The 25,876-nt window shown below is 38.6% G+C and overlaps 1 long non-coding RNA gene, 8 other non-coding genes and 8 pseudogenes across 9 annotated transcripts; 1 reads left to right on the top strand and 16 right to left on the bottom strand.

The window, feature by feature from the left end:
- Positions 1–162: 162 nt before the first annotated feature.
- On the bottom strand, positions 163–281 carry LOC114824628 (5S ribosomal RNA; annotated as a pseudogene).
- A 1,018-nt stretch (positions 282–1,299) lies between these two features.
- LOC139195141 (uncharacterized) lies at positions 1,300–3,579 on the top strand. Its single transcript, XR_011579775.1, has 3 exons — positions 1,300–1,870; positions 2,489–2,547; positions 3,365–3,579. It is a non-coding gene; the product is annotated as an uncharacterized lncRNA (long non-coding RNA).
- A 182-nt stretch (positions 3,580–3,761) lies between these two features.
- Positions 3,762–3,880, bottom strand: LOC114824632 (5S ribosomal RNA; annotated as a pseudogene).
- A 328-nt stretch (positions 3,881–4,208) lies between these two features.
- LOC114824634 (5S ribosomal RNA) lies at positions 4,209–4,327 on the bottom strand (annotated as a pseudogene).
- A 377-nt stretch (positions 4,328–4,704) lies between these two features.
- Positions 4,705–4,823, bottom strand: LOC114824617 (5S ribosomal RNA). The gene has a single exon (XR_003772901.1). It is a non-coding gene; the product is annotated as a 5S ribosomal RNA (ribosomal RNA).
- A 393-nt stretch (positions 4,824–5,216) lies between these two features.
- LOC114824633 (5S ribosomal RNA) lies at positions 5,217–5,335 on the bottom strand (annotated as a pseudogene).
- A 390-nt stretch (positions 5,336–5,725) lies between these two features.
- Positions 5,726–5,844, bottom strand: LOC114824627 (5S ribosomal RNA; annotated as a pseudogene).
- Positions 5,845–6,235: 391 nt separating this feature from the next.
- On the bottom strand, positions 6,236–6,354 carry LOC114824615 (5S ribosomal RNA). Its single transcript, XR_003772899.1, has one exon. It is a non-coding gene; the product is annotated as a 5S ribosomal RNA (ribosomal RNA).
- A 385-nt stretch (positions 6,355–6,739) lies between these two features.
- On the bottom strand, positions 6,740–6,858 carry LOC114824613 (5S ribosomal RNA). Its single transcript, XR_003772897.1, has one exon. It is a non-coding gene; the product is annotated as a 5S ribosomal RNA (ribosomal RNA).
- A 394-nt stretch (positions 6,859–7,252) lies between these two features.
- Positions 7,253–7,371, bottom strand: LOC114824631 (5S ribosomal RNA; annotated as a pseudogene).
- Positions 7,372–7,754: 383 nt separating this feature from the next.
- Positions 7,755–7,873, bottom strand: LOC114824612 (5S ribosomal RNA). The gene has a single exon (XR_003772896.1). It is a non-coding gene; the product is annotated as a 5S ribosomal RNA (ribosomal RNA).
- A 383-nt stretch (positions 7,874–8,256) lies between these two features.
- Positions 8,257–8,374, bottom strand: LOC114824629 (5S ribosomal RNA; annotated as a pseudogene).
- A 395-nt stretch (positions 8,375–8,769) lies between these two features.
- LOC114824618 (5S ribosomal RNA) lies at positions 8,770–8,888 on the bottom strand. Its single transcript, XR_003772902.1, has one exon. It is a non-coding gene; the product is annotated as a 5S ribosomal RNA (ribosomal RNA).
- A 381-nt stretch (positions 8,889–9,269) lies between these two features.
- Positions 9,270–9,388, bottom strand: LOC114824626 (5S ribosomal RNA; annotated as a pseudogene).
- A 381-nt stretch (positions 9,389–9,769) lies between these two features.
- LOC114824623 (5S ribosomal RNA) lies at positions 9,770–9,888 on the bottom strand. The gene has a single exon (XR_003772907.1). It is a non-coding gene; the product is annotated as a 5S ribosomal RNA (ribosomal RNA).
- A 381-nt stretch (positions 9,889–10,269) lies between these two features.
- Positions 10,270–10,388, bottom strand: LOC114824624 (5S ribosomal RNA). Its single transcript, XR_003772908.1, has one exon. It is a non-coding gene; the product is annotated as a 5S ribosomal RNA (ribosomal RNA).
- Positions 10,389–10,785: 397 nt separating this feature from the next.
- LOC114824621 (5S ribosomal RNA) lies at positions 10,786–10,904 on the bottom strand. The gene has a single exon (XR_003772905.1). It is a non-coding gene; the product is annotated as a 5S ribosomal RNA (ribosomal RNA).
- Between the last annotated feature and the right edge of the window lie 14,972 nt (positions 10,905–25,876).

Raw genomic sequence — 25,876 nt, 5'->3', positions numbered from 1 at the left:
CGAAAATTAAAAAAATAGAATTAATTCCCATTCATTTCTTTCATCTCCCAAGCACGAGACTCGATTATGGACGACGCGCGCCACAAATACGCCGCTAAAAACACGCAAAACTAAAAAATAAAAAACAAAAAATCACGAAAAGAAAAAAGAAAAACGGCTGGGGGGATGCAACACGAGGACTTCCCAGGAGGTCACCCATCCTAGTACTACTCTCGCCCACACAAGCTTAACTTTGGAGTTCTAATTGGATCCGTTGCGTGTGAGTTGGTATGATCGCATCGATTAGTCTATGACTTGTAATTGTACATAATTGTTTCCTTGGCCATCACCCTGTAACCTTTATGCATCCGCAAATCACATCAGCTTCAAACGTTCGCACGAATTTCAAAAATATTAATCAAGACGATCCTTCTAAATTTAACAAAAAAAAAAGTAAATAAACAAATTTAATTAACAGTCTGTCTCATATATTTATTTCATCTCCCGAGGAATATTAATCAAGACGATCCCTCGAAAATTAAAAAAAATAGAATTAATAGTCTTTCCCCTTCTTTTCTTTCATCTACCAAGCACGAGACTCGGTTATGAACGATGCGCGCCACAAATACGCCGCTAAAAACACGCAAAAAATAAAAAATAAAAATCATGAAAAGAAAAAAGAAAAAAGGCTGGGGGGATGCAACACGAGGACTTCCCGGGAGGTCACCCAACCAAGTACTAGTCTTGTCCAAACTCGCATGATCGCATCCAGTGCATGTGAGTTCGTATGATCGCATCCGTTAGTTGGTATGATCGCATCCGTTAGTCTACGACTTGTAATTGTATATAATCGTTTCCTTGGCCATCACCCTGTAACCTTGATGCATGTGCAAATCACATCGGCTTCAAACGTTCGCAATAATTTCAAAAATATTAATCGAGACGATCCTTCTAAATTTAAGAAAAACAAAGGTAAATAAATAAACAAATTTAATTAACAGTCTTTCTCATCTATTTATGTGACAGCCCATCCCTAATTTTAAGAATTTTTAAAGTTTTAATAAAGGATTTTACAAAAATGCCCTTTGAGGCACGTGCATTATTCGAGGTTAATCGTTGTGTCGTGCCACCTAAGATTTATTTTCTTGACATATCCTCGTAGTACTCGTCGCTACGGACGCGTGGGTGCAGACGGTTCGTGATTTGGAGTCACAGTTAAAGTTTTACGGAATTCTAACCTGAGAAGTACTTCTACTTTGGTTAATATATTCATATATATATTTATGTGTTATTATTTTATTAGTTGTTATTAGAATTTGGGAAAGAAGAAAGAGGGCAGTCGGGAAGAAAGAAGAAAGGAAAAAATGGGATTGGGCAAGACAGCCTAATCTGAAAGAAGAAGGAGGGGACGAATCAGGAGAAGAGAGAAGGAGAGGATGGCCAATCGGAACAGAGGAAAGGAGGAAAGGAGAGAGGGCGAGAAGCGGAGGAGAGAAGATCAGAAACGGGTTTTCCCCCAACCCATTTACCCGCGCACCCATCTCTATTTTTCCGACAATTTTCACCCGTTTTTCCGGTGAATTGCTTCAAGAAACTTCATGGGAAACCCTCCAAGACCTTCCCTCTACCCATTCCATCTCAAAATTAAAGAGATTTGGCTTTGAAAATGGAGAAAACCGCAAGGAAAGGTGCGGCGGCTTTGGCTTCGAATCACCCAATCCCGAAGCAATTTCTTCCAATTGTCACCACCCATAGCTTCCTCTCGAGGCCTAGAACCAAGCCCAAGCATCGGAGTTGATTTGAGGACGAATTGGAACTCACCCAATTCTAGGGTCCGCACGGATTTTGGTGAAATTGAAGTGTTTCCAAGCCAAATTGACCTTGGCCTCAGGTATAAAGTTTACTCTACTCATTGAGATCTTCAATTCTGTATTTTTTGAGAATTTTTTGAAATAGTTGGATTTTCCGGCTAGCCGGGGCGGCCGACCGCCACCCGCGGCGGCCCGTGCGGCGGCGCATGGCCAATGGCCCGCCAATGTCATTCTTAGCATGTGTTTAAGGTTCTAGGTTCAGTTTTGATAATTGATGGACGTAAATTGAGTAATTGAACCTAAGTTCGTTTCGATTCGTGGTTAGGTGAAAATGTGAATTTACGATCCAATCGTCGGATCGTCACCAAACTTTGATACATTGTAATACGTAATATTTGAGGATTATAGGAACTTACGGATCGGGAATCCGATTTACAGATCTTTCGGAATTGTAGTTGTAAGTTCATAATATAGAATGTTAACTATCACTTGGTTTTGACAATTGACGGAGATCCGACCGTTTGATGGTAAGGAAATTTTAGGATCTTGTCCTAGAGGTATATTGTGGACCTCTGGAAGTTATGGATTTGAAATCTGAGTTGCAGATCTTCCGGATCGAACTACGTAGTGACGTGTTTTATATAAGTTAGATATTCTATCGATATGATTTCTGAGGTTGGACTTGATTATTGTTCTAGGCGCCGATCGTCATGACGCCTTGATGTATGGTGCTAGGGAGTTGTTGGGCGAAGTCCAGGTGAGTGGGCAGTATTTCTGTTTATACCTATATACTATCGATTTTCCAGAAATTGAGTTTAAATGAAAGTATGTTTTAAAATGCCATGCATGCATATTATGAGATATATGAATTGATAATTGATGCATATATATATGTGAATTAGTGTTGTGGACGCACAGGTGAGTATTAGGTGAGTTTTATGTTATTCATGTGAATCATTGATGATATGAATTGTGTTGAGAGCTCATAACCTGCCCCCCTGGTGTTAGTGCTTATATTATTCACCGCACCGCACGCTCACCTTGGATCCAAGTAGGTGCATGTCGTACAGACCATGAGAGGGTTCTGACATGCTAGTCGTACAGACCACTAGAAGTGGTTCCGACTGGTAGGTGACCTTAGATTATGTGCACAGATGATTGATGAGAGAAGCACTAGAGCGTATTATTACACCATTCTTGTCGTACATACTACTTCAGGTAGTTCCGACTTATGTGCAGAGTAGCGCCGTACAGGTCACCGTGGTGACTCCGGTTGGATTGGATATTGAGCTATAGAATTAACCGTACAGGACCAACTGCAGGGTCTCCGGTTGATTCCTTATTTCACCTGTTATATTGATGCATCCATATTCTGTTTTTGACATTATGACATGGCATACTTTTTGGTTTTGATAAAGATTGATGATTTGAGATATTTGAAGGTATATGCTATTATGTTATTTTTTGGGAAATTATACAAGTTTTGCAGCGAGGGGTTAGAAATGTTTTAAATGAAATGTTTTCAAAAAACTTTGTTTTACTGACCCATTCAACTTTGTTTTGCACCCCTCCAGGTTCAAGTTAGCAGAGCTTTGGTGGCCACGAGGAATCCAACGGTGTTCTGAAAAAATTCACAAAAGTAGGACTCACCCTCGGGTGTTTCATCTTAGTAATTGTATCTTTAAAGCTTCCGAACTGTGTAAATGGTCAAGTCACTCTCACGTGACGGCCAGCATGCCCTCCTTCGGGACGGGGTGTGTCCATTTATTTCATCTCCCAACGAATATTAATCAAGACGATCCTTCGACAATTCAAAAAATAGAATTAATAGTCTTTCCCATTCCTTTCGTTCACCTCCCAAGCATGAGACTCGGTTATGAACGACGCAAGCACAAATACGCTGCTAAAAATACGCAAAAATAAAAAATAAAAAATAAAAAATCATGAAATGAAAAAAGAAAAAAGGCTGGGGGATTGCAACACGAGCACTTCCTGGGAGGTCACCCATCCTAGTACTACTCTCGCCCAAACTCGCATAACTTCGGAATTGTGATGAGATCCGGTGGATGTGAGTTGGTATCATCACATCCGTTAGTCTATGACTTGTAATTGTACATAATCGTTTCCTTGGCCATCACCCTATAACCTTTTATGCATGTACATAATCGATCCTTCTAAATTTAACAAAAAAAAAGTAAATAAATAAATTTAATTAACAGTCTTTCTCATCTATTTATTTCATCTCCCAAGGAATATTAATCAAGATGATCCCTCGAAAATTCAAAAAACAGAATTAATTCCCATTCCTTTCTTTCATCTCCCAAGCACGAGACTCGATTATGAACTACGCGTGCCACAAATACGCCACTAAAAATACGCAAAAAATAAAATAAAAAATAAAAAAGAAAAAAGGCTGGGGGGAAGCAACACAAGGACTTCCCGGGAGGTCACCCATCCTAGTGCTACTCTCGCCCAAACTCGCTTAACTTTGGAGGTCTGATGGGATTCGATCCATCTGAGTTAGTATGATCACATCTACTAGTCTATGACTTGTAATTGTACATAATCGTTTCCTTGGCCATCACCCTGTAACCTTTATGCATGTGCAAATCACATCGGCTTCAAAAGTTCCCACGAATTTCAAAAATATTAATCAAGACGATCCTTCTAAATTTAACAAAAAAAAGTAAATAAATAAATTTAATTAACAGTCTGTCTCATCTATTTATTTCATCTACCAAGGAATATTAATCAAGACGATCCCTCGAAAATTAAAAAAATAGAATTAATAGTCTATCCCATTCCTTTCTTTGATCTCCCAAGCACGAGACTCGGCTATGAACGACGCACGCTGCCGTTAAAAATACGCAAAAAATAAAAAATCATGAAAAGAAAAAAAGAAAAAAAGGTTGGGGGAATGCAACACGAGGACTTCCAGGGAGGTCACCCATCCTAGTACGACTCTCGCCCAAACTTGCTTAACTTCGGAGTTCTGATGGGATCCGGTGCATGTGAGTTGGTAAGATCACATCTGTTAGTCTATGATTTGTAATTGTACATAATCGTTTCCTTGGCCATCACCCTGTAACCGTTATGCATGTGCCAATCACATCGGCTTCAAACGTTCGCCCGAATTTCAAAAATATTAATCAAGACGATCCTTCTAAATTTAACAAACAAAAAAAGAAAATAAATAACTTTAAATAACAGTCTGTCACATCTATTTATTTCATCTCCCAAGGAATATTAATCAAGACAATCCCTTGAAAATTCAAAAAATAGAATTAATAGTCTATCCCATTCCTTTCTTTCATCTCCCAAGCACGAGACTCGGTTATGAACGACGCACGCCACAAATACGCCGCTAAAAATACGCAAAAAATAAAAAATAAAAAATCATGAAAAGAAAAAAGAAAAAAGGCTAGGGGGATGCTACAGGTGGACTTCCTGGGAGGTCACCCATCCTAGTACTACTTTCGCCCAAACACGCTTAACCTAGGAGTTCTGATGGGATCCGGTGCATGTGAGTTGGTAAGATCGCATCTGTTAGTCTATCACTTGTAATTGTACATAATCATTTCCTTGGCCATTACCCTGTAACCTTTATGCATGTGCAAATCACATCGGCTTCAAACGTTCGCATGAATTTCAAAAATATTAAACAAGACGATCCTTCTAAATTTAACAAAAGAAAAGTAAATAAATAAATTTAATAAACATTCTTTCTCATCTATTTATTTAATCTCCCAACGAATATTAATCAAGATGATCCCTCGAAAATTAAAAAAATAGAATTAATAGTCTTTCCCAATCTTTTCTTTCATCTACCAAGCACGAGACTCGGTTATGAACGACGCGCGCCACAAATACGCCGCTAAAAATACGCAAAAAATAAAAAAGAAAAATCATGAAAAGGAAAAAGAAAAAAGGTTGGGGGGATGCAACACGAGGACTTCCTAGGAGGTCACCCAACCTAGTACTACTATCGCCCAAACTCGCTGAGCTTCGGAGTTCTGATCGGATCTGATGCATGTGAGTTGGTATGATCGCATCCGTTAGTCTATGATTTGTAATTGTACATAATCGTTTCCTTGGCCATCACCTTGTAACCTTTATGTATGTGCAAATCACATCAGCTTCAAACTTTCGCACGAATTTCAAAAATATTAAACGAGGCGATCCTTCTAAATTTAAATACAAAAAAGTTAATAAATAAATTTAATTAACAGTCTTTCTCATGTATTTATTTCATCTCCAAAGGAATATTAATCAAGACGATCCCTTGAAAATTCAAAAAATAGAATTAATAGTCTTTCCCTTTCTTTTCTTTCATCTACCAAGCACGAGAGTCGGTTATGAACGACGCGCGCCACAAATACGCCTCTAAAATTATGGAAAAAATAAAAAATAAAAAAGCATGAAAAGAAAAAAGAAAAAAGGCTGGGGGGATGCAACACAAGGACTTCCCGGGAGGTCACCCATCCTAGTACTACTCTTGCCCAAACTCGCTTAACTACAGAGTTCATATGGGATCCGGTGCGTGTGAGTTGGTATGATCGCTTGACTTGTAATTGTACATAATCGTTTCCTTGGCCATCACCCTGTAACCTTTATGATTGTGCAAATCACATCGGCTTCAAACTCTCGCACGAATTTCAAAAATTTTAATCAAGACGATCCTTCTAAATTTAACAAACAAAAAGTAAATAAATAAATTTAATTAACAGTCTATCTCATCTATTTATTTCATCTCTCAAGGAATATTAATTAAGATGATCCCTTGAAAATTCAAAAAATAGAATTAATTGTCTTTCCCATTCTTTTCTTTCATCTCCCAAGCACGAGAATCGGTTATGAATGACGCGCGCCACAAATACGCCGCTAAAAATATGCGAAATAAATAAATAAAAAAGAAAAAATCATGAAAAGAAAAAAGAAAAAAGGGTGAGGGGATGCAACATGAAGACTTCCCGGGAGGTCACCTATCCTAGTACTGCTCTCACCTAAACTCGCTTAACTTCGGAGTTCTAATGGGATCCGGTGCATATGAGTTGGTATGATCGCATCCATCAGTCTATGACATGTAATTGTACATAATCGTTTCCTTGGCCATCACCCTGTAACCTTTATGCATGTGCAAATCACATCGACTTCAAACGTTCGCACGAATTTCAAAAATATTAATCAAGATGATCCTTCTAAATTTAACAAAAAAAAAAGGTAAATAAATAAATTTAATTAACAGCCCTTCTCATCTATTTATTTCATCTCCCATGGAATATTAATCAAGACGATCCCTTGAAAATTGAAAAATTAGAATTAATAGTCTTTCCCATTCCTTTCTTTCATCTCCCAAGCACGAGACTCGGTTATGAAGGATGCGCACGACAAATACGCTGCTAAAAATACGCAAAAAAAATAAAAATAAAATATCATGAAAAGAAAAAAGAAAAAAGGTTGGGGGGATGCAACAAGAGGACTTCCTTGGAGGTCACCCATCCTAGTACTACTCTCGCCCAAACTTGCTTAACTTCGGAGTTCTTATGGAATTCGGTGCATGTGAGTTGGTAGGATCACATCCGTTAGTCTATGACTTGTAATTGTACATAATTGTTTCCTTGGCCATCACCCTGTAACCTTTATGCATGTACAAATCACATCGGCTCCAAACGTTCGCACGAATCTTAAAAATATTAATCAAGACGATCCTTCTAAATTTAAGAAAAAAAAGGTAATTAAATAAATTTAATTAACAGTCTTTCTCATCTATTTATTTCATCTTCCAACGAATATTAATCAAGACAATCCCTCGAAAATTCAAAAAATAGAATTAATAGTCTTTCCCATTCTTTTCTTTCATCTACCAAGCACGAGACTCGGTTATGAACGACGCGCGCCACAAATACGCCGCTAAAAAGATGCACAAAAAAAAAACATGAAAAGAAAAAAGAAAAAAGGCTGGGGGGGATGCAACACGAGGACTTCCCGGGAGGTCACCCATCCTAGTACTACTCTCGCCCAAACTCGCTTAACTTTGGAGTTCAGATGGGATCCGGTGCGTGTGAGTTGGTATGATCGCTTGACTTGTAATTGTACATAATCGTTTCCTTGGCCATCACCTTGTAACCTTTATGAATGTGCAAATCACATCGGCTTCAAACTCTCACACGAATTTCAAAAATTTTAATCAAGACGATCCTTCTAAATTTAACAAAAAAAAAGTAAATAAATAAATTTAATTAACAATCTTTCTCATCTATTTATTTCATCTCTCAAGGAATATTAATTAAGACGATCCCTCGAAAATTCAAAAAATAGAATTAATAGTCTTTCCCATTCTATTCTTTCATCTCCCAAGCACGAGACTCGGTTATGAATGACGCGCGCCACAAATACGCCGCTAAAAAGACGCAAAAATAAAATAAAAAAGAAAAAATCATGAAAAGAAAAAAGAAAAAAAGGTTGGGGGATGAACAGGAGGACTTCCCAGGAGGTCACCCATCCAAGTACTACTCTCCCCCAAGCTCGCTTAACTTCAGAGTTCTGATAGGATTCGGTGCATATGAGTTGGTATGATCGCATCCATCAGTCTATGACATGTAATTGTACATAATCGTTTCCTTGGACATCACCCTGTAACCTTTGTGCATGTGCAAATCACATCGGCTTCAAACGTTCGCACGAATTTCAAAAATATTAATCAAGATGATCCTTCTAAATTTAACAAAAAAAAGGTAAATAAATAAATTTAATTAACAACCTTTCTCATCTATTTATTTCATCTCTCAAGGAATATTAATTAAGACGATCCCTCGAAAATTCAAAAAATAGAATTAATAGTCTTTCCCATTCTTTTCTTTCATCTCCCAAGCACGAGACTCGGTTATGAACGACGCGCGCCACAAATACGCCGCTAAAAAAATGCAAAAATAAAATAAAAAAGAAAAAACCATGAAAAGAAAAAAGAAAAAAGGGTTGGGGGATGCAACAGGAGGACTTCCCTGGAGGTCACCCATCCTAGTACTACTCTCGCCCAAACTCTCTTAACTTCAGAGTTCTGATGGGATTCGGTGCATGTGAGTTGGTATGATTGCATCTTTTAGTCTATGACTTTTAATTGTCCATAATCGTTTCCTTGGCCATCACCTTGTAACCTTTATGAATGTGCAAATCACATCGGCTTCAAACTTTCGCACGAATTTCAAAAATATTAATGAAGACGATCCTTCTAAATTTAACAAAAAAAAAGTAAATAAATAAATTTAATTAACATTCTTTCTCATCTATTTATTTCATCTCCCAAGGAATATTAATCAAGACGATCCCTCGAAAATTCAAAAAATAGAATTAATAGTGTTTCCCATTCTTTTCTTTATCTCCCAAGGACGAGACTCGGTTATGAACGACGCGCGCCACAAATACGCCGCTAAAAATACGCAAAAAAAAAAATCATGAAAAGAAAAAAGAAAAAAGGCTGGGTGGATGCAACACGAGGACTTCCTGGGACGTCACCCATCCTAGTACTACTCTCGCCTAAACTCGCTTAAATTCGGAGTTCAGATGGGATCCGGTGCATGTGAGTTGGTATGAACGCAACCGTTAGTCTATGACTTTTAGTTGTCCATAATCGTTTCCTTGGCCATCACCCTGTAACCTTTATGAATGTGCAAATCACATCGGCTTCAAACTTTCACACGAATTTCAAAAATATTAATCAATACGATCCTTCTAAATTTAGCAAAAAAAAAGTAAATAAATAAATTTAATTAACAGTCTTTCTCATCTATTTTTTTCATCTATCAAGGAATATTAATCAAGACGATCCCTCGAAAATTCAAAAAATAGAATTAATAGTCTTTCCCATTCTTTTCTTTATCTCCCAAGGACGAGACTCGGTTATGAACGACGCGCGTCACAAATACGCGGCTAAAAATACGCAAAAAAAAATATCATGAAAAGAAAAAAGAAAAAAGGCTAGGGGGATGCAACACAAGGACTTCCTGGGAGGTCACCCTTCCTAGTACTACTCTCACCCAAACTCGCTTAACTTCAGAGTTCAGATGGGATTCGGTGCATGTGAGTTGGTATGATCGCATACGTTAGTCTATGACTTGTAATCATCCATAATCGTTTCCTTGGCCATCACCTGTAATCTTTATGCATGTGCAAATCACATCGGCTTCAAACGTTCGCACGAATGTCAAAAATATTAAACAAGACGATCCTTTTAAATTTCACAAAAAAAAAGTAAATAAATAAATTTAATTAATAGTCTTTCTCATCTATTTATTTCATCTCCCAAGGAATATGAAGCAAGATGATCCCTCGAAAATTAAAAAAATAGAATTAATAGTCTTTCCCATTCTTTTCTTTCATCTACCAAGCACGAGACTCGGTTATGAACGACGCGCGCCACAAATACGCCGCTAAAAATATGCAAAAAAAAAAATCATGAAAAGAAAAAAGAAAAAAGGTTGGGGGGATGCAACACGAGGACTTCCCGGGAGGTCACCCATCCTAGTACTACTGTTGCCCAAACTCGCTTAACTTCAGAGTTCAGATGGGATCCGGTGCTTGTTAGTTGGTATGATCGAATCCGTTAGTTTATGACTTGTAATTGTCCATAATCGTTTCCTTGGCCATCACCTTGTAACCTTTATGAATGTGCAAATCACATCGGCTTCAAACTTTCGCACGAATTTCAAAAATATTAATCAATACGGTCCTTCGAAATTTAACAAAAAAAAAGTAAATAAATAAATTTAATTAACAGTCTTTGTCATCTATTTAGTTCATCTCTCAAGGAATATTAATCAAGACGATCCCTCGAAAATTAAAAAAATAGAATTAATCGTCTTTCCCATTCTTTTCTTTCATCTCCCAAGCACGAGACTCGGTTATGAACGACGCGCGCCACAATTACGCCGCTAAAAATACACAAAAATGAAAATTAAAAAAAAAAAAATCATGGAAAGAAAAAAGAAAAAAGGCTGGGGGAATGCAACACGAGGACTTCCCAAGAGGTCATCCATCCTAGTACTGCTCTCGCCCAAACTCGGTTAAATTCGGAGTTCTGATGAGATCCGGTGCATGTGAGTTGGTGTGATCGCATTTTTTAGTCTATGACTTGTAATTGTACATAATCGCTTCCTTGGCCATCACCCTGTAACCTTTATGCATGTGCAAATCACATCGGCTTCAAGCGTTCGCACGAATTTCAAAAATATTAATCAAGACGATCCTTCTAAATTTAACAAAAAAAAAAAAAGTAAATACATAAATTTAATTAACTATCTCTTTCATCTCCCAGGGCCCGTCTATGATTATTTAATTATACCAATTGTCGCGCGTAACTTTACTTTTTGTAGTGAATTTGCGCTATTACTTATAAGGCACTTGTAGAAGCTTGAGTTGGTCAATGTGGGATTATGTTCTCTTTTGTTTCAAATTCTTATAATACCCATCGTTTATATACAATAATGGAGCCACCAAATTCCAAAGGAAGCTTATGCCCTACCGATATCCCGATGAGGGACATATAAAACTTTGTCCCTCACCGATGTGGGACAACTCTCAATACACCCTTGCTTTTAGCCGTTTGGCTTCACACGAAGACAATCCGCTTTGATACCATGATGAAATCTGATTGATTGTTCTTATTATTAATTCTCTTCCATACGGGCATATATATACACATCTATTCTGTGTAGTCCAAGGAATAGTAATACAAGTGTTTATCCTAAACTAGGAAGGAATCCCTTTAAACTAGGAAACCAAATTACATTCCAATACCTATTATCCTATGATTCACGCCAACATTTGGGACATCGATTGTACTGTTCAAGGAGGCGGCACCACAGGTAAGCCTAAGTTTGTTGCTACGCAATTTATTATGTATATGTCACTTTATTTTAGTTTATATGTTTAACTTTTTCCTTGATATTGACTTGTTTGAGATCCACTTCAACGGTTGGTTCCCTCTGGTATATGAATTTGCAATTCTATTGCTTTATATGCCAGAAAACCACTACGTGTACCTACACTGCTACTCTCATGGAAAACAATTTTTTGTCCAGTTCCGTACGTTAGTAAAGCTTTTCCTCCCCGCTCTCATTAAGTCAAATGAATACTAGTGGCCTTTTCTTACTAGGCTATTTGTGGTTAGATTTCCGTTTCACATCAGATAATTAAACTGGAAGAGAGCAGAGGAAAAGTGGAGAAAATCGGATCCAAAATCCTGACAGAATTACATACGAATTGATTGTAGATTTTAAAGATTGTTTTATGCTATTTTTTAGGCTAGCTCTTCTTCCTATATAGTAGTTGGGTACAAAGATACTGCTACATTGTGCACATTGTTACTGTTAACATTGAAACCCTTTTTTAAAGAACAATGTTTAATATGTTCATTATGTTCATTCTTTGCCTATATGTATTTGTCTGTGTTAAATATGGAACATCAAAAAGGTATTTTGTCCAGGTCAAGTTGGAGCAATTCAATTAGGAGTGAGCAGGGCTTTGCAAAATTGGGAACCCGACTTGCGTCCTGCACTAAAAGAACGTAAATATTTCTCCTCCCCCTTTGTCCGCTGCTTATTTCTGTTTTATAGGGAGAAACTGATCTTAACCTTGCAAGATTGTCGATTGTACTGATTTGTTTTCTTTTACACGATTTTGTATAGCTACGTTTTCTTTGCTTGCTAACCCAGCAATTCATTTGTCTTTCTAGCTGGTTTCTTGACAACGGACTCGCGTGTGGTGGAAAGGAATAAACCTGGAAAAGCAAAGGCAAGGAAGAGCTTCCAATGGGTCAAGCGTTAATAAATTGCTCCGAGCTTGGTTTTCTGCGCAGTTTTGTTTTGGAATATCAAGTATAATTTACTGCAATTGCTTACTAAGATCCAGCCATATGCCCTTGCATGGCATTAGTAGTGTAGCTTTGTTGTAGATCATGAGTGCTACAAGAATTTTGTAGATTCTGTGATTGGAGAAAACATTTGGAGCTATTCGATTTGTTTCTGATGCTTTCTTTTTCCCATGGTTTATTATGTTTTCTTATTTATTTTGTACATTTGGAATGTCGCTGGAAGAAACTTAAGCAATATTGTGAAAGGTTGAAATGATGAAGATACAAATCAATTCCAAATTATGTGAAAACATAGCTCGTTTGATCTTTTTCCAGGCATAAACAAATTAAGAATGCTATCGAACACAACAGTTTTGATGACGTGCGGACGAATGTTGATGTGGGATTATGTAAGATCAGAGTACTTAAGTATGTTGTGGGCATTGGATCGGATTGTTAATTCATAAAATTCAAGGGTTTTGAGGTGATTAGAAGAGATTAGACATGAAAGAAACGTACGTATCCCTTTTGATCCTTCCATTTTGTGGGCATTGTTAGGGATAAGCTTCTTAACGAGTAATCTAACTTCTAATCTTGAGGTTGGACAAAATTTCTTCAACATACCTTGAATCCAGTGCGCAATTCGATCCAATCTTAGGCGCCAAGCGAGTCCTCAGTGTGCCTACATGTCTAGAATGAGTTAAGTACGGATTGTTTTATTTCTTATTTTGAGCAGATATTTCTACACTGGAAAGCTGAGCGTAAGAGCGATATATCCAGTTTTAGGATTATTTTTGCTAGAGCTAATAACTGGTAGATCAGCAATAGTAAGAGATGTAGCACCTGACCTTCCCACTTATGTCAACGGGCGGCTTCTAAATTTGAGAGAATGGAAATTGAGAGCATAGTGGATTCAATAAAACAGGGGCGGCACAACAACTTTTCCGCTTGAAAAGCTACAGAAACCGCCACAACATGTGTGCCTTCGACATCAATCCAAACGTCGGATATAATGTTCGTCTATAGCGAATTGAAGGAATGTTTTAAAATTACAAACTCCGAAGAGCATCGATACTAGTTCATTGTTCATGTAAAGTTGAATTCTCAAAGACAGTGGGACATCAAATTCTCAAAGGCATACCACTACCTATAACAAAAAACATGTTTTCAGATTGTTACCAAATGAGGGGCTGCACCCGAGGTTATGAATTCGACTTTCCCATCCCCATTATTGCTTGCATCGAAACAAAAATAATGCGTATAATTGTTAGAAGGGGAACTTGATATAGGTCCAATTTTTGTAAGCAATTATTAGATATAGTCCAGTTTTACTTAATTATTATGTTAGATCCAGTGATTCATTGTCCACATCATCTTAATTGTAGGATTAGTTTTAAACAACATTATCTGTTCTTCCAAATAATTACTCTCGTACAGCCAGTCTCTTGTGCATGGTCTTCTACTTCCTCTATTCCATCTTTTTCTTCCTCCTCCACAAAATCACTTCTTTCTTCCATGAATTGTGAACTCTTATGATTCTCGTTTATGCATATATAATTGCAGGCTCTCACAATTAATTTCTTCTTCAGTTTTTTGGTATGTATTAAGTAGAATAAATTTGCTTTATAGGTATAAAGTATTTGTCTTCCTAAGAGTAGGTATACATAAAATTGAATGTATCTGGAAAATCAAATCCTAAATGCCCCATGTTGAACAAAAAAAAAAATAATAATAATAATATATAAAGCAAAACACATATATCTCCCTACAGAAGAGGAAGAAACGTGAGCAAAAAAAAAACTCCTCATTTTTCTGCAAAACGTGGGGGGGTTGCAGTTGTGGAAGATTGCTACACAGATAATGGGAGAAGTTAAGGGAAAGTGGAGGCCTCTACTCCCCCACGTAAAAACTCCAGAGCCTTCCAACCATGCCTATAAATAATAGTTGCAGTGCAAGAGGAAACAAGAGGAGAGAAAACGGAAACGGGGTAGAGTGACAAGAAAACGTTGCAGAAACTGAGAAGCACAAGAGGAAGGAAATCGACAAAAAAAAAAGACAGGCAGCAAAAGAAAGCGAAAAGGAATAGCAACAAGAAGCCAAATATAAAGAAGAAAGATTAAAAAGGTATTTTTCATTCTCTTAATGGATTCATGATTTTTATTAGAGAGGTTGTTGTCGTCTTTTGCAGAAAAAAAAGGGGGAGGTTTTCTTTTTTTTCTTGTTTGACTGAAGCAAAGAAGATGTTGGTGGGAACATGCACCACCAACAAATCGCACCGACCCCCCCAAACCTGTCCTCGTTTCTTCTTCTTCTCCACCAACGGAGACATTTGCTGTCTTCTTCGCCAATAGCCGCAAAGAAACCATCGTCTCTGCCACCAACAGCGGCCATGCAGTGATTTCTATGCCCAGCAAGTTCGTCCGTGCCGCTGCCGTCAATCCCATGAATTTCTTCGGGGTGGTTTAAACCATCCCGTGAAGTTCCAATCAAATCTAAGTGCTCCGTGCCGTTGTAGTTAGTCCCATGAATTTCTTCGGAGTGGTCTAAACCACCCCGTGAAGTTCCAATCAAACCTGAAAGCTCTATGAGAGTCCCGACGCCATGCTTTGTCTTCTCAAAGTTGAAGATGTCGAACACTGCAGCAACAAACACGGACATGGAAAAGCAACAAGAAGCATGGACCGGCGGCAACGAAATCAGCCTAAGTCTTCCTGCGTTACAAAGTGTGCCAGAATGACGTCGACTTCAAGCACCAGCGGGAATAAAGATTGCTCCCAGGTCACTAACGGAAGAGAGAACACAAAGGGTTCCTCAGGCATCTAGAAGGTTTGCAAAGGAAAAGATGGTTTGCAAAGGAAAAGTAAGTAAAATTGACAAATGCTACAAAACAAAAGAGCATTTCACCTGCGATGAAGAATCGGATACTTAACCCACGATCAAGTTCTCAGGTTTTGTTTGTTCTACAAAGAGCAAAGCTTGGATATTAAATCCCACAACGGCAAAACTCAGGTCATTAACCTCCATGAACGTTTCGTAAGTGTTAAATCCCGCAAAGTATTTGGGTACAAAACTCATGTAGTTCTTGGATGCTAAATTCGTCTCAAACTCAGTTTGGTCTCTTCTCACAGCTACTGATCACAGTAGGCAATCCAACAAAAACATGAGAGATGAAAAATAGCAATGGTGCTTTAGTACCTGGTAAAGTTGGCGAGCTATTAAGTGACTTTGCATGCATTGATCACTAGTTTGTGCCAAATAAAAGCAGAGTAGATAAAGGAAAGTTTGGACAAAAAGTAAGTTACAAGTGGGAAAAACACACCCCATGTTATTCACGTGGTTCATTCATTCGTAAATATTAACGAACTACGCCGGTTTGATTCTGTTAAGGATACGTAGGCAGTCTAATATCAAGTTTTAGACGCAACCGTGAAGTCGAAACGAATCCCTGGTTTATATAAACTAAATTCACTCCTACCATCAAATACCAAAATGGCACGAAGCCAAAGAAAAGTTTCAAAGGGCCCGAAGCTGTATCAAAATTTCAAATGGCATGAAGCCATATCAAATTTTCAAATGCTCCTCGCCCGCATGAGCTAAAACTGCACAAGGCATCAAATCCAAATAAATACCAAATCCATGAACTACGAGTGATTTGATCCCTCAAGAGGGTACGTAGGCAATCTAGGGTTCAACCTATGTGCAGTCACAAAATCAAACAAACATCAAATTCCTCAAGTTACATTTTTATTCGAATTGGAATCAAAGGGTATTTCTTTCCCAAAAGAAAGATTGTAATTAATAGGCGTGTAGCCTAGAATGGGTCGAACTCGAATTAATAAAACCCTCTTCGGAAAACTGAATGAGGGTGAAATTGTGTCGAGTGAATTATTTGTTTACATATTATGTACAATTTTTGCTCAACACCCCACTAAAGGAATAAACCCTCCATCCCCAGCACTCAAAGTCACCAAACTGTTGCTCCACTTTAATCTGCGCCTTCCACCAATTCAGGTAAACAAAAGTCTATTTCATTTTTTGGGGACAGAAGGGAGAATATTAAACAAATTAAGATGGCATCATATTTCAAGATCCCTAAACACCAAGGTACAAACATAGAAACTAAGACAAGCTTTGAATCAAATGGATATATACAAACTCTGGCCATACGAGGAAGGATTGGGTGCGCCTGAATTATACACAAGGAGAATTGGAGATACATAAATCATTTCACCAAAACAGGTAGATAAAAATAAATAAATTGATTCCACCCACAGAGGTAGAATGAAAACCCCTTTCCATCCACAAAGGTGGACAAAAACAAATAACTTACGTACCTCTATCACATGTTTTATTTTTTTTTAAATTTTTTTATCTACCTCTCACAATTGTTTTACTTTTATTTTTGATAAACTTATCATATTTGTTGTACATGTTGCTGTCCTATTAGATTAGGAATGTGATTGTGTAAATCCTACTGTATCTAGAGATATCGTGGAATATTCTCTAGACTTACATATTATCCTATTAGAGTTGTAATCCTAATAAGGATTTAACCTTCTCTGCTACTATAAATAAGGCATAATGGGGTGATATAACACACACCTCACAATTACACATCTCTCTCTTTCTCTTTGTGCTACACCTCTCTCTCTATGGCCTCCATAATTGTTCAGTAAATTATGCCTACAACACGTTATCAGCACACTCTTGACGCTGCGCTAAAGAAGTTTGATCTTCAATCAAGGGAATATTACGTTTTAATCATTCTTTTTATGATTAATTTATTATTTTATTGAATTGATCTACATGGTATTGATTCAATTTAATTTTTTTTTGTTGAACACGATACAACGCATTGGAGATGCAATTCCGACTTTTCGAAAATGATCTTCTACAATTTAATTTTTCATCATTATGTTGTGGACATAGACCTTTATTGTTACTTCAATCTGCTTTGTGAACATCATCTTTACCGTTCATTGGTAGGTGGCTCTCACGTTCTTGAGATCAAAGGGCATGCCTTTGTAACAGTAGGTGCCTCTTTCGATCATCAACACAGTCTTTTCCTTGTTAGGCGGGTGCATGACAATCTGATTGTAGCTTGAGTATGCAGCTGAGTAGCTGTTTCCCGAATGTCAAGCCCACCAATGGGCCAATTCAGGGAATTGGATAAAGGTCTTTAAGGAACGACATTGGATAACCATGTTGAGTGCACCACTTTCGCAATGAACCCGACCTATGATAGGTTGTTTATCTTTGTTCCATCATCATCACCCGTTCCAGAGCGAAATGTCACCTATTCTGGATCACTGGTTTAACAGCGGGGTCAAAGTGCATCTTGTGGAAAGTTATCTCAGGATCGATGTCGGACATGTCAGAGGGTGACCAAGCATAGACATCACATTTTTCCAAGGCTTCTCGGGATGAGTCCATTCTAACCGTCTTCCCGGGCTGTTGTGGAAAGTTATCATATGGCTTGTACCTTGGCTGAAAAGGCTTCAATTTACCTTCGGGCTTGGTGATGGGCTTCGGGCAAATCTTCTTTAATTTGGCACCCTTGGGCTTTCCTTTATCTAAATCCAATGTTCAAATATTAAACCAAACAGTGCCCCCTTTAATCATTGTTGAGTCTGCAAATCGAGGTGTTAATAATGATTAACCCAAATACCTTAGCTAACCACTCACTATATAATCCTCACTTAAACTCCTCGGCCAAATACCTTAGCAATTTCAAACCTTCGAATTTCCAGAACTCTCAGTATTCTTAGAACCTTTCCAGTGCATTCTTGCTTTCTCAGGTCTTACTCCTTAGTATCAATTTTCTCCACATTTTTCTTCAACTATACTCAATGGCACCCAAAGTTGCTCGAACTCAATCTCCCTGTGAATCTGGCAAAGGCATTTCCACTATGCGTCGTTTACTCAACGGCCTTCATCACCCTCAGGTAAGCCTGCATACTAAACTGTTCTTCGAGGAGGGAGGAGTTCACTCATTAGGACTTGTATAGACTTCTCAGGTCCCTGTAGTTATAGAAAACAACATGCCCAATGAGAAATGGCATACCCCCAACCCATTTCAGGCCGAGTCAGGCATCTCTTCCTCCAAATGGTCAAACCATCGTCGTGGTTTTCCTCTGATGAATGATGAAGCTTGGGTGCAGTGGGTAAACGAGCTCAAACCCATCTTCAAACAAAAATGGATGAACAATGATATCTACGAGCTGATAGTGCTCTCGAAGACTACTATTATTGCTACGCTCGAGCTATTAACAACTGTACTCCTTTTCTGGAACTCGAGCACCAACACCTTTGACTTTAGGATGGACCCCATGTCCCTGACCATCCTCAACATGGCCCAAATCTTCGGTCTAAGTCTTTCAGGTAGAGTTGTGGATGTCACCTACGACTAGGCACCCTTTTCTCGTACAACCACTAAGAGCTCGGGCATTTCTGCCCCCATTTTTTAAATGGAGTATAACTCCTCAACCTTTAAGAGCTATTGGACCTCATTTACAGGCTTCATCCTATTTGCCAAGAAAGAATTTGGCCCCTCTTCCTCCAACGCCAACAGAGACCAAGAGCATATGTACTTTTCTGCTGTATTGGCTTAACAAGCATGTCTTCCCCAATAAATCCAAAGGAGTGATGGTAGAATGGATCCCTCTAGTAGAAGCTCTTCACAACTTTGACGATGTAGCCACGAGCCATTTCCTTCTCTCTCATCTCTACCATATTCTCTTCAAGATGACTCGGGGAGAACCATTTGAAACCAACCTCAATGGGCCAATTTGGATGGTCCAATTATGGTTGCAATGGTATTTCCTCGAGCTTCGGGTGGCCAATCTCGAATTCCCTGAAGGAGTGGCCTCTGCCCAAATATTTGCTAAGGCCTCTCCCACCAATCATTCCACATTTTACTGCCTTTACTTTTTTAGAGTCTGCAGGACTCGGGCAGACTTTGAGTGGGGAGCATCAGTTTTAAGAAGATACATTTGGTTTTCTGATCAAGTCTTTCAAGACGCTTTTGGAGAAGACGCCAGCACCTTCTTCTGAGAGAAATTCATCAGCTGCATTCAAACTAGGGATCTAGCCTGGGAAGTCAGGAATGACCACTACAAGCGCGGGCTAGAAGTTTATCACCTAAACTTCTGCAGTAGGCAGTTAGGCTTTAGGCAAGCCATTTCAATCCTTTTATTTGACTCAGTACATTATGGCACCTCATACCGTCTTTAATCTCCTCAAGAAGTTATTTTTCGAGCTACCCAACACGGTCTTGAGGTCATGAGCAAGGTTGCTCGAAAGCTTGTAGCTCTCAACTTTAAATGTACCTCAATTTTCTCTTCTTGGTGGAAAACAAAGTGGACCAAGAAATATGAAAGGGACCTATGCGAAGCCCATGACTGCCTCTTCAAACAACTCTCCATCAAGTCTTATCCCAGCTCGGGCGAGCTAGAAAACTGGAAAGAGAAGATTCACCACAAGAACCCGCTCATTCTAATAGGTATTTATTATCTTCTTTAACTTGTACTTATAATATTTATGATTATGCCTTCTTATGCTCCCTTACTTGCTTCTTTCCAAATTTGTAGCTCAAGGTAATATTGAAGCAATAAATGTCGTGCTAGAGGAAAAGGATGCAAATGCCTTTATCCTTTAAGAGGCTGCGGTTGAAGTAGAAAGATAAAGCGCTAGGGAAGGTGGTGATATCTCTGAACTATTTGAGGACTCTGAGGGTGAGGGAAAGATTGTAGCGGAGCCTTGGGCAACTCGGAGAACTCGGGCAGCAATGGTATAGACTTCAGAGTTTGAGCCCGAAAAAAGACCTCGAGCTCAACTCTCTATACCTGGTCCACGGGCAAACCCTACTAAGAAAAAAACCAGAGCCCAAACTTCCACATCCTCTAAGTCTTCCACTTCAATAGCTGAGGTGGGTAGGAAGAAACATAAAGCTTCCAGTAAGTGAATCTTATTTCTACCTCTTTTCTTACTTGATTTTCATGTTCAGAGCTAAAAACTCCATTTTCTTCAATTCTAGGACCTCAAGCAACCAATAAGCTTACCATTGTTTCAAATGATGATCCTCGAAGGATCGAGATGTATCAAAAGGCCAAGGATTTGCAAGATTCCACCCTTGAAGCACTAGAGGTATGACCCACATCTCAATTTACTCCTCTGAGTTTTCCCTTTTCTTCTTTTCTCCCATTTTCTCAACTCTTTGGCCGATTAGTTGAAACAGGCCATAAAAGAAGAAAGGATCTCTCTGCCCAAGGCCTCTTCTTCTCCAGCCCGAACAGTACAAGTTTCCCCTCCTTGGGCTAAGTCTTCAAAGGTATATCTTTTTTTCACACTTTACGCTTGCATTTTCACCTAATTTAGAGATTTAACACTCTACTTTTGCCTTTATAGGCTAAGGTTGGAGCAGCTGCATCCTCTATTGGGCAAAACTCCCCTCTCTTGGTGGTGACTCCAACTTCATAGTTTGATCATTCCACTGGAAAGAGATGTTGCACTTCGTGGAGGATGACAATAATCCAGTAAGTACCTTATCTTGATATTTTTATGCTTAAAGCCATCTTCCTCTTTTATACTTATTTTCCTTTTACTTTTTTTAGTCTTCCCCCATGCAAGAGTCTCATTCACCAACAATGACCACATTTAGGGAGCCTGTAGTCCCTGAAATTCTTGTGGTCTCAGAGGCAACTAGCCCAAGGGTTTCTCGAGCAGCTTCTCCTGATGTAGTTGTTGCTCCCGAAGCACCCATCTTTCAACCTCAGGTTCTACCTTAGATATATTATTATTTAAACTTTTGCTATCTGATTTCTGCAAACCATATTACTAACATTTGTCTTTTCTTTGGACATTTCTAGGCCTCTGTTGAAGATTCGGGCAACAATTCTTCCCCTCAAGCAAGTGAGAAAGCTCATCCTCAGCCATCAAAGGACACAACTCCTTATTCACCTTCCTCCAAAGTTCTAGGCTCAAATCAGGTATGTTGACTTCTCTCGTCTTGCCTTCCTTTATTTTGAATTATAAACTATTTTCTTAACTTATCACTCTTGGTTGTAACAAGACTCTGGAGAAGGTTCGGGCAAATCTCCACCACTCTTGGTGCATAAGAGAGATCTTCCTTGGCCTCCCCTAGCTTCTGGGGTCATAAAGATCCCCATCCCTCAGGTAAAGAAGAAAGTTAAGGCTACTGCCGCTTCCATTCCTAACCTTGCTCCTAAGATCCTTCATTCCCTACCAATTGGGGCTGCCCCTCCTGTTACCGCTGAAGGTGTTGGAGAAATGCTCCCACATCTATCATTTACTTCTTTAGCAACAACATTGCCCGAGCTTGTTAAGAAGTTCGGGCAAATCAAGACCAAGCTACAATCTCCATCTTCTTCATCTAAGTCTTCTCTCCTTAAAAATGCTCGTCAAATCTTTAAAGATTAGATAAAGAGGGATTTCACTACTTCCTTCAGTCTCAAGATTCTTAATGACGCTGAAAAGGCTCTCATCGAGCTTTACAAGGCTCAGTTACTGTTAAAGGCTCAATATGAGTCATTTCTCAGTTTCTTTGAGAATCTACGGGCGCTTAGGGACCAGCATCAGAAGGCGGAGCGGGTGTCCAATAGGGTAAAATGTTTCCAAGAAAAACATACGAAGACCTCAACCACTCTCCAATAGTTGGTGGAAGAAGGATCAGTGATGGAAGATAGGATTACAGTGGTTAATTCCGAGATCCAGAGGTTGGAAGAGCAGCTTTCTTCACTCAAGGCCAAGAAGATGAGCCTAACCAATCATCTTTCCAAGAAAGTAGACTATATGGAGAAGATCTCTCAAGAAGTAGAGAACTCACATAACTAACTTGCCAATAGCAACATGTATTTAGGAGAACCAGGCAAAATCTTTACTATTATGCGGACTTATTTTTCTAGAATATGTGCCTTAGCTGAGGATGCAATGTTGTTAGGGTAGGATCTTTGTAATCATTTATATGAAATGAAATGAATCTCTTCTTTATCTTTTCTTGTCTTGTTTCTCCTCGAGCTCTAACTGCAGTATCCTAACTTCAACCCTTCTCCACTCACTTAGATCTCCTCAATATAACAATCTCTTGCATCCAATAAAGTTGGATGAAATTTCTTTAAAAACTTAGCATTAACTGGATGCTTTTGCAAGTTCCCCTCCAAATCTGCCAAGTAATATCTTCCCTTACCAAGTAGGGCTCCACTTTCCAAAGCCTATCACTTGAGCTCTTAAGGGTTGAATTGCCTTCCATACTAATTCTTTTCCTTGAAGGTTTTCAATTTCACCTTTTTATTATATGTCAGGGTAACAACTCTTTTTCCTTCTTGAATTTAATTTAGAGCTTCAATTCAGGCTACATCAAGATCTTCAACTCCTTGACACATAGCCTGAATATATTTTTCACTGTGCAATTCAAACTAGTTTTGAATCCTAACATAACTCACATTAATCTCCATGGGGAGTATGACATCTTGCCCGAAGGTTAAGGCATAAGGAGTAGCTCCAGTTCCTACCCTTTTGGAGATTTTGTAAGCCCACAACGTGTCTCCTAACTTTTCATGCCACTTCTATGGACTATATGCCACCATTCTTTTAATGATGTTCACCAAGATCTTGTTGCTAGCTTCTGCTTAACCATTTGACTGAGGGTAGTAAGGACTAGATTTGATCATCTTTATCTTGAACTTGCAAATTCTTCTACTTCCTTTGAAATAAAAGATGGCCAGCAGTCTGTAACAATTGTCTCAGGCACCCCATATCTATTTAAGATCTTAGTTTCAATGAACTTCTTGACTGCAATTGAAGTGATAGTCTTCATAGCTGAAGCTTCCACCCATTTAGTGAAGTAATATGTTGCCATGATATGAATGTGTTTCCTTTGCTAAAAGTTGGGTAAATTTGCCCGATGAAGTGCATGGCTCATCCTCTGAAGGGCCAAGGCTTGACGACATGGTTCAAGGGTACTGAGGGCACATGTTGGAGAGGTCTATGTCTTTGGCATTCTTCACATCCTCAAGAGTATAGGCCTTGCAATATTTCTCCATGTCAGACCAGAAACAACCATATCTCTTAAGTAACCACCTTATCTTGGTTCCAGCTTGATGTTCTCCATAGATTCCTTTATGCAATTTGGCTATTACTCTCATTGATTCTTCTAGGCCTAAGCATTTCAACAGAAGTCCATCTAGAGTCTTTCTTAACATATCTTTATTCCACATGACATATTTAGTTGCTTGTTGTCTATTTCTCTCTTGTGGAGAATGATGGATCTTTCAAATACTAAATAATAGGTGCCTTCCAGTCTTCTATCTCTATTTCTTCAGTCATCACATCTAGGCTGAATCCCCTTTCAAAGATAGAAGGGACATTTCTTCTTTGCACTTCTATATTTCCTTCAAACTTCCTTTCTTGGATTTGTGCTTCAGAGGCCATTTGTGCCATCTCATTGGGAATTGAATTTAATTCTCTGGGATATGATCGACAGATATTTCAGTACCCCAATAGCTCAATAGTTGTGTTGATGCCAAATAATAACCAACCATGGTAATGTGTCTGCACCTGTATTCTCCATTTAACTGATTGATTACCAACTTTGAATCACCAAACACTTCAACTTCAATTGTCCCCAACTCTATCAAGATTTGTAGGCCAATTATCAGCGCCTCATACTATGCCTGATTATTGGTAGTATCTTGGTAGTTCAAAAGGAATGCATAGTAATGATGAATTCCTTTGGATCAATAATGACAATCCCAACTCCAGCAGCATTTTAAGTGCAAGATCCATCAAAATATAACTTCCAATGAGTGATCCAGAGGCTAGCTATTCTCTTTATTTAGTACTAAATCCATTCTTCCTTGCCCAAGAAGGTTTTGCTTGGCAGGATCCACACACTGGCCACTTCCAGAGTTCTTGAGATGTTGATAATCTCATCCTGAAACTCTTGATGCTCAACCAAGAAGTCTACAATGCTTGACCCTTGATCGTTATTTGGGGCATATATTAAAAGCTGAACTCTGATAGTGTTAGAATCCATTTTCCAATCTTCCTAGTTAACATTGGTTTTGACAGTATATACTTGATCACATCAGTCTTGACAATAATGTGGATGTGGCAAGGCAACATGTAATGCCTTAGCTTGTAGGTAGTGAAGTATAAAGCCAAACACAACCTTTCTACTGGTGTGTATCTTCTTTCTACCTCAATAAGGATTCTATTGAGGTAGTAAATTGCTTGCTCTTTCCCCTTTCATTGTTTTGAGCCAGCAAGCTTCCCATTGACTTTTCAGACGTAGAAATATAAAGCTTTAAAGACTTCCCTCTCTGATGTGGCATGAACATTGGTGGAGAGGCCAAGTAAGCCTTTATTCTGTCAAAGGCTTCTTGTTGTGGTAGGCTCCACTCAAACTCTTCTTTGTCTTTTAACCTCAATAGATGAGTTAACGGCTATATCTTGCCCACCAAGTTAGCAATGAATCTCTTTAAGAAGTTCATTTTCCCAAGCAGCCTTTGTAGTTGTACTTTATTGGTGGGAAGAGGTGATTCCATTATTGCCCGAGCTTTGTTCTTGTCAACCTTTACCCCTCTTTGGTGAACAAGGAATCCCAAAAAGTTGCCTGATCTTAACCCAAAAGCACATTTCTTAGGATTCATTTTTAGCTTATGGATCCTCATTCTTGTTAAGGCTTGTCTGAAGTCTATCAAGTGTTGTTCTTCAGTTTTAGACTTCACCACGATTTCATCAATGTATACTTCCATGCTATGGGTAATCAAGTCATGACAAATGGCATTCATTTCTCTTTGATAGGTTGCACCAATATTTTTAAATCTGAATGGCATGACTAAGTATTCATATGCTCCAACTTGGCCTAGGCATCTAAAAGTTGTTTTGTGTATATCTTCTTTAGCCATTTTATCTGATTATAACCAGCATTACCATCTATGAAAGATAACACCTTATGTTTTGCCACTGCATCTACGGATAAGTCAGCTATGGGCATGGGATATTCATCATTAGAAGTGGCTCCATTAATGTTTCTATAGTCAACACAACACCGAACTGCATTAGTTATAGCTTTTAATACAGGTACAATGTTAGCCAACCACTCGACATATTTAGCAGGCCTAATAAATCTAGCCTTTACCAGCCTCTTAATCTCTTCTATGATTTTTTCATCAATCTCTTTTGACATTCTCCAAGGTGTTTGCTTCACAAGTTTATATCC

Source organism: Malus domestica, chromosome 04 (genome assembly GCF_042453785.1).
Source record: "Malus domestica chromosome 04, GDT2T_hap1".
NCBI classification, from domain to species: Eukaryota; Viridiplantae; Streptophyta; class Magnoliopsida; order Rosales; family Rosaceae; genus Malus; species Malus domestica.
Note: the sequence above shows the minus strand (reverse complement) of the source record. Positions and strands in the feature narration are given on the sequence as shown.